General features: G+C 41.1%; 1 protein-coding gene across 1 annotated transcript in view; it reads right to left on the bottom strand.

Annotated features, from left to right (window-relative positions):
• The window catches only part of RGS7 (regulator of G protein signaling 7), a 498,621-nt gene that overhangs the window by 41,368 nt on the left and 441,103 nt on the right, over positions 1–16,150 (bottom strand). The window lies entirely within an intron of this gene.

Genomic DNA, 16,150 nt, shown 5'->3' with positions numbered 1-16,150 from the left:
TAACTTAAAGGGTGAATTCTTTTTTTTTTTTTTTTGAGGAAGATTAGCCCAGAGCTAATCTTCTGCCGCCAATCCTCCTCTTTTTGCTGAGGAAGGCTGGCCCTGAGCTCACATCCATGCCCATCTTTCTCTAGTTTATATGTGGGACACCTGCCACAGCATGGCTTGCCGAGCGGTGCCATGTCCACACCTGGAATTCGAACCAGCAAGCCCCAGGCAGCCGAAGTGGAACATGTGAATTTAACTGCTACACCACCGGGCAGGTCCGAAGAGTGGATTCTTGAAGATTAAAAAAGGTTAGATGTTGCGCCAGCCCTGGTGGCCTCATGGCTAAGTTCAGTGTGCTCCACTTCAGTGGCCCAGATTCAGTTCCTGGGTGCAGACCTACAGCACTTGTCTGTTTGTGGCCATGCTGTGGTGGCGGCTCACATACAAAAAGAGGAGGATTGGCAGTGGACGTTAGCTCAGGGCAAGTCTTCCTTAGCAAAAAAAAAAAAAAAAAAAAGCTTAGATGCCCAAAGTTGTCTGCTATATTTCTGGATAATTAAAGTCGTGACCTAGTTTTTGATAACCCATGAAATAACTGTATTCAGAAATCAGGCACTGTGGTGAATGAAATACAGCAATACTTTTTCAAATTTTTTATTTATTCAAGAAATATTTATTTCTGCATCTAATTGTCAGATCTTGCAATAAATGGTGAGATACAGAAACAAAGGCATGATCCATACCTCAATGATCTCCTAATATACTCAGGATGACAGACATGTGAATCATCACCCTGTAGGAGCACAGGGCTGAGTAGAAGTTGACACAGGGCGTTACACTGCAACAAAGCATTTCATACGTCCATTCTGATGTACATTCTGTTGGCTCTCACCAACACGGCAGATATTTAAAAAAAATTTTTTTAAGCAATTTTGATCTCAATAAGACCATCTTGTCCTTGGTTAGTTAAAGAAGTCAGTTGTATTTTGAAACATGTATAATATGGACCACTAGCTGGCACCACATCCACGTGAAATGTTAGGCATAAATTGGTTTTCTGTACTACCGAACATATCTTCCCAATAAGATATAATTAACGTTACCATTACCAAGTAGGCATTCAGTAAAAACGTTCAAATATGTGCTGTTTTCCAGGTATAATAAGTACTAAGTATTAGTGGATTTAAGGAATAATAAAGTGGTATTTACATTGGCCTAGAAAAGAATCATAAGTTATTTCTAGTGATTCAAAGTCGAATCTATGTTCAACAAAACTAAGCTGTGTTGTAACATTACTATAATACCATTTATTAAAAAGTAGAATTTAACGCCTTGAAATCCATTCCTGAAGGAGCAAAAGAAGCATATGCTTGAGAAATATCCACTGCCATAGTGTTCATCTAAGTGTCTTAATGAGTTGCAAAACTGGAGCTGAAATACTTGGTTTCATTATTGCTATTTAAAAGAATTTAACGCCATTTAGTCCCTTGCATGGCACAATGCATTTTCATTAGTCGTAGCAGAAGGCACGCTTGTGCTCAGGACGACCTGGGAGAATGCAAGCGCTCTTGGGCGAGAGCGGCACTAGGAGACGGTCATGGGCAACAGCTCCCTCTACACTCAGTCCCCACGGCTGGTGTGGAACCGGGCACAACAATCCCCGAGACGACGAACGAACGGAGATGTAGGAATGAGGTGGCACACAGAGCGGATAGGAAGAGAGATGCATACTCCTGGAAGATTTTATAAAAGACACGATTCTAGAAGAATCAAAGGTTTGAATATATGTAATTATTGGTTCAAATACAATTAAATTACTGAAAAAAACTTGTCCTCTTGTAACACAGTACAAATTTTAAAAATTCAATTTGTAATATATTGTACCTCAATTAAAATGATTCCTTGCCCTTGCGTGAAGTGACTATAGATTTTAAAGTGTCCAATCTCAGGATATATTTTTTTAAAGATCCAATTAAAGCTTTCCTTTCCGTTCTTGGGCACTTGCCAATTGATTTAGCCTTGATCCTCTCAGCCCTGCTGACCCCTGCACTTACTAAGTGCTGCAAACTAAGGAAGCTGTCTGAGGCAATTACTCTGGAATTCTTCCCATTCACCCTTCTCCATAATATTCACTCATTCAGTCCTACTCAGTCTTATTTGCTGGCTCCAGATCCTTGCCGGTTATGTAATCCTGCTTCAATGGATGCTATGAACGACTTCTGAACGTCAGGAGGCAGAAGGGAGGGCACTGTAGCAGAGGGGAGGGAAACGCCCTGTGACAGTTCAGAGTCACAGAAAATGGAAAGTGGTTAGGTTAGGTGGAAGTGGTGGACCCTGGTAAGGACTTTGGTTTAATTCTAAACATGAGTGGAAGTCACTGGAAGGCTTTAAACAGGGAAGTGACTTGGTATGATTTCTATTTTAAAAATTCACTATGCCCTTCACAAAAATTAACTCAAAATGGATCAGAGACCTAAACGTAAAATGCTAAACTATAAAACTCCTGGAAGATAGCATAGGAGAAAATCTAGGTGACTTTGAGTTTGCTGATGGCTTTTTCGATACAACACGAAAGGCATAATCTGTGAAAGAGACCATTGATAACTTGGACTTCATTAAAATTAAAAACTTCTGTTCTATGAAAGACACTGTGAAGAGATTAAGAAGACAAGCTATAGGCTGGGAAAAAACATTTGCAAATGACATATCTGATAAGGACTGTTATCGAAAATATACAAAGAACTCTTAAAACTCAACAATAAGAAAATAAACAACCCTATTAGAAAAGATGGGTAAAAGATCTGAATAGACACCTCACTGAAGAAGATCTACAGATGGCAAATGAGTATACGAAAAGATGTTCTGCATCATATGTCATTAGAGAAATGCAAATTAAAATAACAATGAAATACCACTACACACCTATTAGAATAGCCAAAATCTGGAACATTGACAACACCAGATGCTAGAGGGCATGTGGAGCGACAAGGACTCTCATTCATCGTTGGTAAGAATGCAAAATGGTACAGCCACTTTGGAAGACAGTTTGGCAATTTCTTACAAAACTAAACATACTCTTAGCATGTGATCCAGCAATTGTACTCCTTAGTATTTATCCAGAAGAGTTGAAAGTTATGTCCTCAAAAAAACCCGCACGTGGATATTTATTGCAGCTTTATTAAAACTGACAAAACTTCATGTCCTTCAGTAGGTAAATGGATAAATACACTGTGGAACATCAAGACAATGGAATATTATTCAGTACTAAAAAGAAATGAGCTATTAAGCCATGAAAAGACATAGAGGAACCTTAAACACATATTGCTAAGTGAAAGAAGCCAACCTGAAAAGTCTACACATTGTAGGATTCCAACTAGACAACATTCTGGAAAAGGCAAAACTGTGGAGACAGTAAAAAGGTCAGTGGTTGCCAGGGGTTGGGGAGAGGGAGAGATGAATAGGTGGAGCCCAGAGGATTTTTAGGGCAGTGAAACTATTCAGGATGATACTATGATTGTAGATAGATGTTGTTATACATTTGTTCAAGCCTGTGGAATGTACACGACCAAGAGTGAACCCTAATGCAAACTATGGACTCAAGGTGACAATGACGTGTCAATGTAGGTTCATCAATTGCAACAAAGGCACCACTCTGGTGAGTGATGCTGATAGTGGGCGAGTCTGTGTGTGTCTGGAGGCAGGGGGTAAATGGGAACTACCTGTACTTTCTGAGCAGTTTTGCTGTGAACCTAAAAGTGCTCTAAAAAATAAAGTCTATTAACAGAAAGCTCACTCAGGAGTATGAGTACCTTAGGAGTGAGTTATCACGGTGGGGTCAGGGCAAAGGTGGAAGCAAGGAGATCAGTTAGTAGGTTATTGCAATAATCTAGGCAAGAGATGATGGTGATGGAATCTGCATGTCAGCATTGGAGGTGGTGAGAAGTGTTGCATTGGGGATACATTTTGAAGCTAGAATCAATCAAACTTGCTGATGGATTGGGTCAAGGAGCATGCGGAGGGAAAGAGAATAGTCAACAATGACGTCTAGTTAGGGCAACGGGGGAGGTGTGTCATTTACTGAGATGAGAAAGCCTGGGAGAGAAACAAACAAAAACAAAGAGAAGAATCAAAGATGGCTCCTGGACTGTATTTACATACAATTTTAGCATGTACTGAATTCTCCAACCAGAATGCAGCTCTTAACGCGGTGGCTGTCACGATTCATGACTCAGAAAATTTCCAACATAAATGCTTATACAATAATCTATCCCCGGCCCATTCTTTTGTGTCTTCGCCCTTTTGCATCATCATCGGCAATATGAGCATCTTACTGAATGTGCAACATTAATATCTGACGGTCAATTGCCGAGAGCCTGGTGGAGTAGCCTCCCGTTTCTCAGAGCCTCTGCTACACTTCCATAAATTCTTCCTCCCTGAGTCCCACCACATTCTCCTAATCTACTCGGGTTGAAGTCAGACCACTTCCACTTAACATCTAGGAACTGACTGGACATCCTTCCATGATATTGCCCTTTTAGAGGCTAGCAGTTGTCACGCAGGCACAAGTACAAACAGACCATCACAGTTCTCAACAAGCTCCCAAGACGACGTTAAAAAGTAACTGTGCCTGTAGGCTCTTTGTGATCACTGGCATGGCTCGTGTTTCATGTTCAGCTTTAAAATACTTAAAATATTTCCAGCTATAGTTGCTTTGGAATAAAAAGAAAATCACTGGGTAGACGCTGCATTGTCATACTTACCTTGGATAAAACATGAGCTCCCTGAGGATGAGACAAAGGCCTGGGGCAGATATGCATGGACACTTCTCTAATACACCCGCCTGCCGTGCACACGAGGGACTGACCTCCCTCTCTTTCTATGATTCCTTTTTTACTTTACAAAACGCTGGTTGCAATTTGAGGACATGCAAAGATTTTCAACCAGGGGATGAAAAAATCCCCTCTTAGATTTAACACACGTGCTCCAACTTGCCGTGCACGGGGGAGTCCTGGGTTGGCATTTGGGGCGCTTATCATGACCACTGGTGATGTGGCATTTTGGTTCACTTTATGTTGTTGTTCCTCTGGGTCTCATTCATGGGAGAGTGAGCAGCAACATAGAATTTTGGGATTCCTGGTCCATGGGTTTAATACCATGAAACACCTTAAAAATTTTGACTGTAATTCTTAAGCTGTTTGTCAAATGTAGGAATGAAGGAATAAAACCTAGACTAGGTTTCTGATGGCAATGCAGATTCCCCAGAATAAATGTTAAGAGTAAAAAAGCAGGAGAATGGATCAGTTACTGAATTGATGAAAACGATTTTCAATTTTGTAGATATTACTGTTGTTGGTACTGGTGATTTAATGATATGCTGTAAAGGATGAAGAGAACCAAACAAAATTCCTAATAGTATAAATAACTTACAGTAAGTTCAAACAGCTTACAGTAATTGTTATAATGGATAACAACAGGACAACTAGAAAATGACAAGTAAGGTCATGAAAATCATCGTATATTGGAATTGACCTTGAATTACAAAAATTGCAGCCTTGAATTCAACAGCCTTGAATTACAGAGGATGTGGAATTCTCCTGTCATATGTTCCCAAATGGAAAAGAATTGTACTGCCCTTTATAAGCCAGACAGAGAAAGGCTGCCTGTAAGACACACCTCAGCTTAGCAAGACCGCTATAAAGATGAATTTCACGGGGCCGGCCCTGTGGCTGAGTGGTTGGGTTCATGCGCTCTGCTTTGGCGGCCCAGGGTTTCGCCGGTTCAGATCCTGGGTGCGGAGGTAGCACCACTCATCAGGCCACTCTGAGGTGGCGCCCTACATGCCACATCAAGAAGGACCCACAACTAAAAATATACAACTATGTACCAGGGGGCTTTGGAGAGAAAAAGGAAAACTAAAATTAAAAAAAAAAAAAGATGAATTTCAGAGACACACTCTGTTGCATTAAACAAAAAGTTAGAAAAAGTTAAGTATTTTAATTCTCCAGTGGTGTCAGAAAAGAGGGATTCACACAAAGTTATTTTCCAGATTACCTATTTATTGCTAAGAGCCAAAACTTTATTTTATTTTCACCACTAGGAAAAAGAGCTAAAATAATTCCCACACATCCCCGCATTCTCACACAGTTACATACAAAGCAATGCAATTTTTCCTGTTGATTCAAGGCCATTATTGGGAACAACACTCATTTTGCTGTTCTTAAGACTATAATGCCCATGAGGCTAGATGGCCCTCACTCTTACTTAATGTTTTTTGAGCTTTTATATCATTTTATGCCATTTTTAGAGTGCCCTGCCTTCTCACTATAAGTTGTCACTTTTTGCTGCTCTATCCTCCAATTTGTTACTTGGCTTCTGACAGCAGTCAGGAAACCACACAAAAATTACTTTCACACAGTGTCTTACATTTTAGCAAATGAACCCCTCGAAGCATATAGAGTGTGGGAGTTTTAACGATTATTTGGTTAAGACTTTTGGAGTTTATTTCTTGGCTGAGTTTTGAATGGAATTATGTTTTCGGATATGGGAGGTAGGAAGTATGAAAACTGTGACACATGAAATGTAGACAAGTTGTCATGATACCTTTTGGAGAACTTATCAGGTCATAAATATTATACAAGCTAATTAAGTGGATCAGAGTAGATGACATCAAACCTTTATCTGGAGTTCTATGACGGGATGACATAAAGATTGGGAGCTGGAAATTCATTCTGTGCTCTGTGGGCTGGGAAGCAAAGCTAACGGAAATCAGTGACTGGGCCGCATTTGAAGCAGTACCTCCCTCCAGTCCTGAAAGTGAATAATGATGTGCTCGCTCGACACCCAGCCTCTTGTGGAAAGCCTTCTGAGCCCAGGACCAGTTTTAGCTCAGTTTCGGAAAAAGAGTAAACAATGTCCACACCAGAACTCTTAATTTCTCTCACCATCAAGCTACCCCTTTCTCAGTTGTCCTCCTTTCCGTAAATGCCATCACCATCCACCAAGATATTCAAGCCATGAGCTGGGAGTCCTCACTGACTCCTCTCTTTCCCTTACTTCCCACCTCTGATTCATCAGCAAGTCTTGGGAACTTTACCTCCAAAACACATCCTAACTTTATCTGCTTCTTTCCATCCTCACTGCTACCAGTCTGGTCCAAACTGCCATTATCTCCCACCTGGACGATCACAGCTGCCTGCTGATTTATCTTCATCATTCCTGCCTTGCTGTCCCCACTCTATCCCCAATTTATTCTCTGCACAGCAAACAGAGTGACCTTTCAAAACTATAGCCATAACATCACTCTCCTCTTCAAACCTCTGTACACTTCTTATCACACATGGGATAAAAGGCAAACCCTTTGCCATCTTCTACAAGGTGCGATGTAAACAACCTCTATCAGCCTTTCCAGCCCTACGTGGTACCTCATGGCCCTTGGTCACCTCACTCCAACCCCACTGGCCTCTTTCTGTTCCTTGTATGTGCCAGCTTCTTTCCTTTGTATGAGCTGCCACCTCTTGCTCAGGAATGGTATAGCTGCCCCTTGCCATTCGGGTCTCAGCGATGCCTTACTTGACTACTTGGCCTAAGATAGCCCCCAGTCCCTCTCAATCATGTCGCCTTGTTTGCATTTTTATCATAGCACTTACCTCCACCTGGAATGTTCTTGCTATCATATTTGTTTGTTTACTCTGCCTTTCTCCACCAGGAGATAAGTTCCTCAAATATAGGGACTTTGCCTGTCCTGTTTAATATCTGTCGCCAGAGACTGAAATTTCCTGGTACTTAGTAGGTGCAAAACGAATGTTTACTGAATGAATAAATGAATGAATGAGACAAATCACACATTTTAGAAAACTTTTTTTTTTTCTGAACACGACTCATGCTAAAGATACAAAATGAGTGTTATTTACTGTTTTTTGGTATGTTGCTTGAGAATAGTGGTACCTATAACTTAACCTCCAGGCCAATTGGTTATCAGCTATCAATATTATCATGCATTTATTAAACAGAAAATGCATGACCTAATTCTTCAGTTTGGCTTAAAAGACATTTCTGGTACAGGAAAGTTTAGTTCACATGTTTCCCCCCTTGCAATATAATTAGTCCATCGGTTGACAAGTATAAATGACTGGTAGCAGATTGCTTCTAGATTTTATAGGGGTTGAGTGCTTAAAAAGCAGGAATTTACAAAGGCTCAACTTCAGAGAAGGCAAGATGAGGACAGAGCAAGCTCCTCCCACCTGCATTTGTAATTTTGTTTCAAACTGTCTCCATTTTGACCTACAAACATCCAAGGACAAATGAAAGCTGTGCTCCTGTGCATTTTCCCCACCAGGATGTGCATGGGCACGCCAGAGTTAAGATCAAACAACGGAGCCATATGACACAACAGCGCATCTCATGAACCAGTTTTGGGTTTTCAAAAAACATATGGGTTTTAACAATCCTAAGTCATTCTATACATGAACATGGGATGTCTTTGCATTTGCTTGCGTCTTGTTTAATTTCTTTCATCAGTATTTTGTCATTTTTAATATACTAGTCTTTCATCTTCTTAGTTAAGTTTATTCCTAAGTATTTTATTCTTTTCTTTGTGCTGTTGTAAATGCTATTGTTTTCCCACTTTCCTTTTCAGATAGTTCCTTGTTAGAGATTGGAACCCTTGCACGCTGTTGGTGGGAATGCAAAATGGTGCAGCCATTATGGAAAACAGTATGAAGGTTCCTCAAAAGATTGAAAATAGAACAAGCATAAGACCCAGCAATCCCACTTCTGGGTATTTCTCTAAAAGAACTGAAATCAGAATCTTGAAGAGATATTAGCACTCCCATGTTCACTGCAGCACCATTCACAGTAGTCAAGATGTGGAAAAAACCTAAATGTCCAGTGACAAAAGAATGGATAAAAAAATTGTGGTACATAGATACAATGGAATACTATTCATCCTTACAAAAGAAGGAAATTTTGCAATATGTGACAATGTGGATGAACCTTGAGGACATTATGCTAAGTGAAATAAGCCAGTGACAGAAAGACAAATACTTCATGATCCACTTTGATGAGGTATCTGAAATAGTCAAATTCACAGGATCAAAGAGTGGAATGGTGGTTGCCACGGGGTGGCGGGAAGGGGAAATAGGGAGTTGCTAGTCAGCGGACATAACATTTGAGTTAAGGAAGATGAACAAGCTCTAGAGATTTGATCTCATGTTAAGTATTCTTATGACAACAACAGCAAACAAACATATAGATGTCGAGATGAGATTGGTGGTTACCAGAGGGCAAGGGGGGAGGGAAGAGGGCAAAAGGGGTAAAAGATACATGTGTGTGGTGATGGATAATTAGACTTTGGGTGGTGAACATGATGTAGTCTACACAGAAACTGAAATATAATGATGTGCACCTGAACTCTATATAATCTTATAAACCAATGTTACCACCCCCAAATTAAATTAAACCAAAATGTGAGTTGTAGATATAGAATAAAGGAACTTAATTGCCAAAGGACTCATTGTGGTATCACTGTTCTCCATTGCTCTGTATATGGAACTGAAGATTAACTCCCTATGAAAAAAATCTGCATTCAAGATGTAAAGCAATAAAAAATAAAGATAATAATAATAGCTCTTATATTGTGGAGTGCTTTGTTGTTTTCCAGCCACAGCCATTACCTAATTATATTTTCATAAACATTTTATAAACTCTACAGGTCAGCCACCATGAGCCTAGTTTTTAGTGAGGCGTGATATCAAAGACTTGCACCCTGGAAGAAGGCATCATCAGCGTCGGGTCAAACCGGGCAGCAATTCATGATTTCTTCTGACAACTTGTATGACAAGAGTCATTCAACCTTAGCTCGAATGCATGGCACAATGGGCAGCACACTTTCCCTTGAAATAACTCCATCTGAGGCACATTTCAAATGTATAGAATCTTTGAATAAGTCACTTATTTAAAGGGTTATGCCACTTTAAAAAATGTTACTCAAATATAAAAGAACAAAACATCATGACTACAAAATAGTTAAGATGCTGGGCAGGACATTCTTGGAAGAGTGAAGGGACCTTTCTAAGCCTCGGTGTCTCCTCCCACACAGTGAAGGTGGGAGTAACAGTACCAAACCCGTTGTTGGACGAAGCACTGTGCGTAGGGGTTAGCACCATTCCTGACATGCAGGGAACACGAAGCACAAGTCAGCTGCTCTCACTCCCAGGGGTATAACCTGAGGTAAAGAGGGATTGGCTCTCTCTTCCATGCTCTCAGATCATCAGGATTTGAGGAAGTTGCTAATTAAAAGCAAACAAGTGGAATTATACTGAATAGAAGAAAAGCAAAAAATAAGCAAATGTTAGCACCTTAAGGTCAGTTACCATAGTGAATAAATAAATGAGTAAGTACCCTTGTGGAACCAATTACTCGAGGGAGGTGGAGGAAAGGGTGCAGAACTCAGCTCGGTTTAGAATTCTTCAGATGCGTCAGGTCAGGCACCAGATGACTCTACCTGAGTGTCAGTCCTCAACGGCAGTTGCAGAGTTTCCCCTCTCAAAGGGCTAACTGCTGTCACTTGAAAATATGCAATGACTATTGTATATTTTGTATATTGTATATTGTATTTTGTATATTGTATATTGTAGATGTCTATGCTGGAGTTTCTGATAATGAAATGTAATTTGTTTGGACAAATCCAGTTTTTGATTGGGAGGAGGTACATAAAATTGTTGAGAGTTGGGGCCAGCCTGGTGATGGTTAAGCCTGGTGAAGTACCTTTACTCCATTTTGGCAGGCAGGGTTGGTGGGTTCAGATCCTGGGCGCGAACCTACACCATGCTCATCAAGCCATACTGTGACGGGCAACCCGCATACAAAATAGAGGAACCCTGGCACAGAGGTTAGCTCAGGGACAATCTTCCTCACCAAAGGAAAAAAAACAATGTTGCGAGCATAATAGCAGAGCAAAGAAGAAATTTTCTAGTGCTTTCTGGGTTTGAGGGACTTACTTTTTTTCTTATTAATTTAGATGGGTTTTAATTTCAATTTAATTATTTTTCTCACGAAGTTCATTTGGAACAGATAAGAGAACAAATCCTTCTTCTTTTTTTTCAATACGATTTGTGTATCTGGGGAAAAACAAATAATTCAAAAAACCCCAAAAAACCCAGAGCCCAAATAATAACTGCTCCCCATGAAATCAGAGTTCATGCTGGTCCTGTCAGAGGACTGGCAGATTGAGCCCATTTTTATTTGCTCAGTCACCCCCTTTCAGGCTACGTGCACTTGTGTGTGTGTTGTGTGTGTGTGTGTGTGTGTATGCGCGCCCACACATTTTTAACTTTTTACTTTGATGCGATTTCAAACCTACAGAAAGAATTGCAAGAATGGTTCAAAGGTCTCCTACTCTCTTTTTCCAGGTTCTTCAATTGTCAACATTTTGCATCACTTACTCTCTTTCTCTGCCTGCATTTAAGAGATTATCTACTGACCCTTTCTCCTGGCAAGTAGAACTTCACTTCAGCTGCAGCAGGAAAGGTCTAAGAGGCTGGCTTCTCAGTAGCACATCGCAGCGCGAAGCCATCCTTCCCTCCTTGGCGCTCACCCAGTCCCCCGAGGTGGCTACAAGATACCATCAGACCCTGAGATCAACCCTCTCCTCTATCCACCTCCCTGAGAGCTGGCTGTTGGCCCTGGGGGCCTCACTCTCAGCATCAGCCCAACCACTACCCACATCCTCACGATTTTAATAGAAACAGGGCAGAAATCTGGGTGCATCATTTTGAAAAGCTGCCAACCCATAGGCCATAGAAGCACCAACTTAATAATAGAGAAAGCAGTTTTTATTCTCACTCTCCCCGTGGCTGACATAAATAGCATCAGATATTACATAACAACAGGACACTGTATCTCTAAATCTTTTGTAAGATAGAAAGAGCAGACAGAGGATAAAAGATGCAGCCAGAGAGTGAAAAAGAACAGCTTTCCTCACAGAGGCTCCCGATAGCCACGTTGTCAAAATATTTTTCAATTCAAAGTAACAGATCAGAATAACAGACAGAAATGCTATTCTCTTTTCATAACACAAAAGAAAGATTTAAATTTGGATGAACACATTTTGGATGTTCTCAAACAGTTAAAGGGATGAGTAAGGAGATGATGGACCATTGATAGAGAAGGCAGCACTGCCAGCATGGGCAGATTTGACGGGAAGGACAGAAATATGCATCACTCCTAGTGACTTCAGCCTAATTAGCTTCTCCGGACACCACAAAGCTGACAATGCCAAAAGGTACAACAGTAAGACCACTGAGCCCTTTCAAGGGAGATACTAGAAAATATATTCAAGTTCCGCTACTGTTGAAGTTCCAAATGAACACATAAAATTAAGCATGCAAATTATACATGCAGGACAAAATTAAAGGTCCCCCTACCCCCCATCTGAAGACTACTACGTCTGCTGGTTCAAGCCCAGAATCTGACCTGGGGATTTCTAGGTTTTACCTGCTGCACTTACACAGCACATTCCACACTGTGACTCTTTCTCAGCAGCCAAGCATGGCTGGTAATGTTTAGTCGCCTCTCAGAGATGCTGTGACAATGCACATATACTGTCTTTTGCCCCCGAATGTGTGAATCCGGCCCTGATGCAGTAACGTATCCTGATGTGCATTATGAACTGGCAAAGAAAGGTGGTGGACTATTTAATAAGAGCTGCATGGGATTGTGGAGCAAACGCCAGGCTTTCAGTCAAAAGTAAGGAAATCTTAGCTACGTGATAGTCAACCAAACTCAACTCCTCAGGCTTGCCTCTCTTGTTTGTAAACTGAGGACAATCATCCCTCCCACAAGATCTCTGTAAAGAATAAGTGGCCTCATGACTGTAAAAAGGTTTCTAACTAGAAACTGCTATAAACGTTCTAACCAGTGCCCTTATTGTCATCAGTAGTAGTCCGCATATACTGCTGTTCTCCCACGCTGTGTAGAGAGGAGTCCACGTGGCATGTGTTCCACGCGTCTTGCAGTGGAATAATGTCCATCTGAACAGAGGCACAGCAGGAACAGCTAAGTATCTGGAGTGCATGGACAATGCCAGAAATAAAGGAGTTTTGCAACAGCTGTTGCTTGGAGCTGGCCACTGATGCCCTGGTTGGTTCAAATATCAGAGCCCTGTGACAGAAACACTGGTGTGCTTTTTAGACTAAGTCACTGTATTTAGTGTCATCCAAAGGGGCTGTGTGCAGGGGAGGGGATAGCAGGTGTTAATTCACTCATGAATTCAAAATACATCCATCGAGCATCTACTGTGTGCCCGGCACTGGGTTGTGGAGTCAGAGGACGTGAGACATGGTCTCTGTCCTCTTACAGGGGACAGCTGCTATCTCACCCGTGTCATCTCATTCCCAGTAATAAAAATCGTTTCTATAAGGCACTCTCATCTTCAGCTTTAAAATTCTGCTTTGCACCATATTGTGAGAGGGATCATTAGCTCTGTTTTAAAAATGTGAGCGTTAAAGTTGAGAAAATTTAAATAACTTGTCTAAATGCTAATATGGGTAGTGAGAGTCACTCTCTAGTTTAGGGATTAGTCCTTCATGTTCTTGCTCTGGGTTTTTGGCAAGGAAACCACCAGCACAGTTGGGAGAAGTGTGTAGGGTCAGGCCTCCCCCACTGACCTTGAGCTCTGTGTCTCTGCCTCCTGCTGAGTGGTTGCTGTCAGGTGGCCCCATCAGCATGTGCATGGTCTCCCATGGCAATGACAGAAATTTTATTCATGCTGGAGTCTGACCTAGTTTCTTCTTTTCCACCCAATTTCCAAATTCTTTCCATTGCCCCATTTCTACTGTGGTAGTCACCATCCATGGTCCTGAATGATCCCCTGCTGGTAGTCACACCCCTGTGTAGTCCCACACTGTGCCAGAGTTAGTCTATATGAACAATAGACTATGACAGGAGCGATGGTATGACCCTTTTGAGATCCTTCTGCTGTGAAGGACTGCAGTTTCTGCCTTGGGCCCCTCTTTTATCTTGGAGTGTCACGGAGGAAGCCACGTCTTGAGCATCCTTATGTAGAGGTCTACGTGGTCAGGAACTGAAGCCTCCTCCCAACCGCTATGTGGGCGAAGTAGATTCTCCAGCCCCTTTGGATGACTGCATCCCGGGCCAACAGCTTGACTGCAATCTCATAAGAGATCTTGAGCCAGAACCACCCAGGAAAGCAACTCCCAGATTCCTCACCCTCAGAAGCTGTGTAAAATAACAAACGTTTGTTGTTTTACGCTGCTAAATTTGGGGGTAATTTCTTATGGAGCAATAGTTACTATACATTTACTCAAGCTTCAGACTTCACACCTGGCTCTTCTGATTCCCAAATGTCTTCCTTGACTGTACCAGGTCAAAGCACTCTGCCAGCCTTTCTGCACTCCCTTGCCCCTGCATTCTTGTCTCCCTTCGAAAGCACGATTGCTAAAATAACTTTACCTATTATTGAGCAGTGACTATGTGCCAGGTCACCTAAGTGATTTCCATATGTTATCTCAATGGACCTATGAGGTGGGTGTTATTATGCACATTTAACAAATGGCAGGCCTGAGACTTCAGACATTTAGCAAAATCACACACCTTGGCAGTAAGCTGGTATTTGAGCCAAGTCTTTTTAGCTGAAGTTGCTCTCTTGATGCACCACTTCCAACTGTTCGCCCCCAGCCCTTAGCATTTCAGAGAGGAAAGCATAAATGGAAAGACGCCGCTGAGTGCGGAGCTGATGCCTGGCGAGAGGAGTGGGAATAGGAGTGAGAGGCACAATGTTCCCCTCTGTCAAGCTTTATGAAATCCATCATTTGGGCATTGAGCTCACGATGAATGTCGCTCTACCCTACCTCTCATCATATATTAGAGAAATAGCATAATTCTGCATGAAGCTTTCTGAATCATGGAAAAGTATGCCGCAAATTAATACCATTGCCATCCTTCACAACAAAGATTTTGTTACACAAATCGAAAGTAAATCCAGTACTAGGCAATCTCACATTTGAATATCCGTGCCAAGATACTCAATATATAAAAACAAACAAAATCCAATATCAACATTAAGAAAACAACACATCATGACCAGGTGAGGCTTATTCTGGGATTTCAAGAATTATCCATCATTAGGAAGTTCATTAATAGAACCTATGTATTATTATCATCTTTATTTTATTTATTTATTTATTTTTGAGGAAGATTAGCCCTGAGCTAACTACTGCCAATCCTCCTCTTTTTGTTGACGAAGGCTGGCCCTGAGCTAACATCTATGCCCATGTTCCTCTATTTTATACGTGGGACGCCTATCACAGCATGGCTTGCCACGCGGTGCCATGTCTGCACCTGGGATGCGAACCAGTGAACCCTGGGCTGCTGAGAAGTGGAATGTGCGAACTCAACCGCTGCGCCACGGGCCGGCCCCAAAGAATCTATGTATTATTAATAGATGTAAGGAGAAAAAGTGTAAAAGGCTTTGGAAAAAATTCATCAATCATTCCTACTTAAAAAAAACAAACAAACAACAGCAACACTCTACGCTAGCAGTTCTCTTTTAAGGGTTCTGCAAGATCAAAATTATTTTTATTAAAGACAACAAAACTGTCTTTTTCACTGTCATTCTCAGCAGGGTTTCCCAGAGCTAGTATGACATGTGATATAGCAACGGACGGAGGGGAGAAGTCCACTTGAGAATGCAGATGTCTTCCACTGAGCTCAAGATTAAAGTGATCTGCAAGAGTATAAGACAGGGCCATTCTTCTCACTAATTTTCATTTGGTATTCAAAATATGCCTATTTTTCCTTAAAATTGTACAAATTCATTTATTATGTAATTGGCCTCATTGTTATTTTAAATAAATCAAGAAATATTTTAAAAATCTATCAGTTTTAATTTTTAATAGGGTAAATGTCAATAGATAAAACTCACATAAACAAAAACTCTTTGGGATACACAAGAATTTCTAGGAGTGAAAAGGAGTATTAAGACCAAAATGTTTGAAAGTTGAACCTATATAAGACATCAGTTATGTCCACTTGCTTAATTATACACAGTTTTTTTTCCAAAAGATACAATAGAAAAGAAACACTCATTTACAAGATTTTTTTTAAAAAAAGAAAAGAAACCTAACAAGAAGTGTGCAGAAGCTGC

The sequence above is a fragment of the Equus quagga genome, chromosome 12 (genome assembly GCF_021613505.1).
Source record: "Equus quagga isolate Etosha38 chromosome 12, UCLA_HA_Equagga_1.0, whole genome shotgun sequence".
NCBI classification, from domain to species: domain Eukaryota; kingdom Metazoa; phylum Chordata; class Mammalia; order Perissodactyla; family Equidae; genus Equus; species Equus quagga.
The sequence above is the reverse complement of the archived record's forward strand: the minus strand, read 5'-3'. Positions and strand labels throughout refer to the sequence as shown.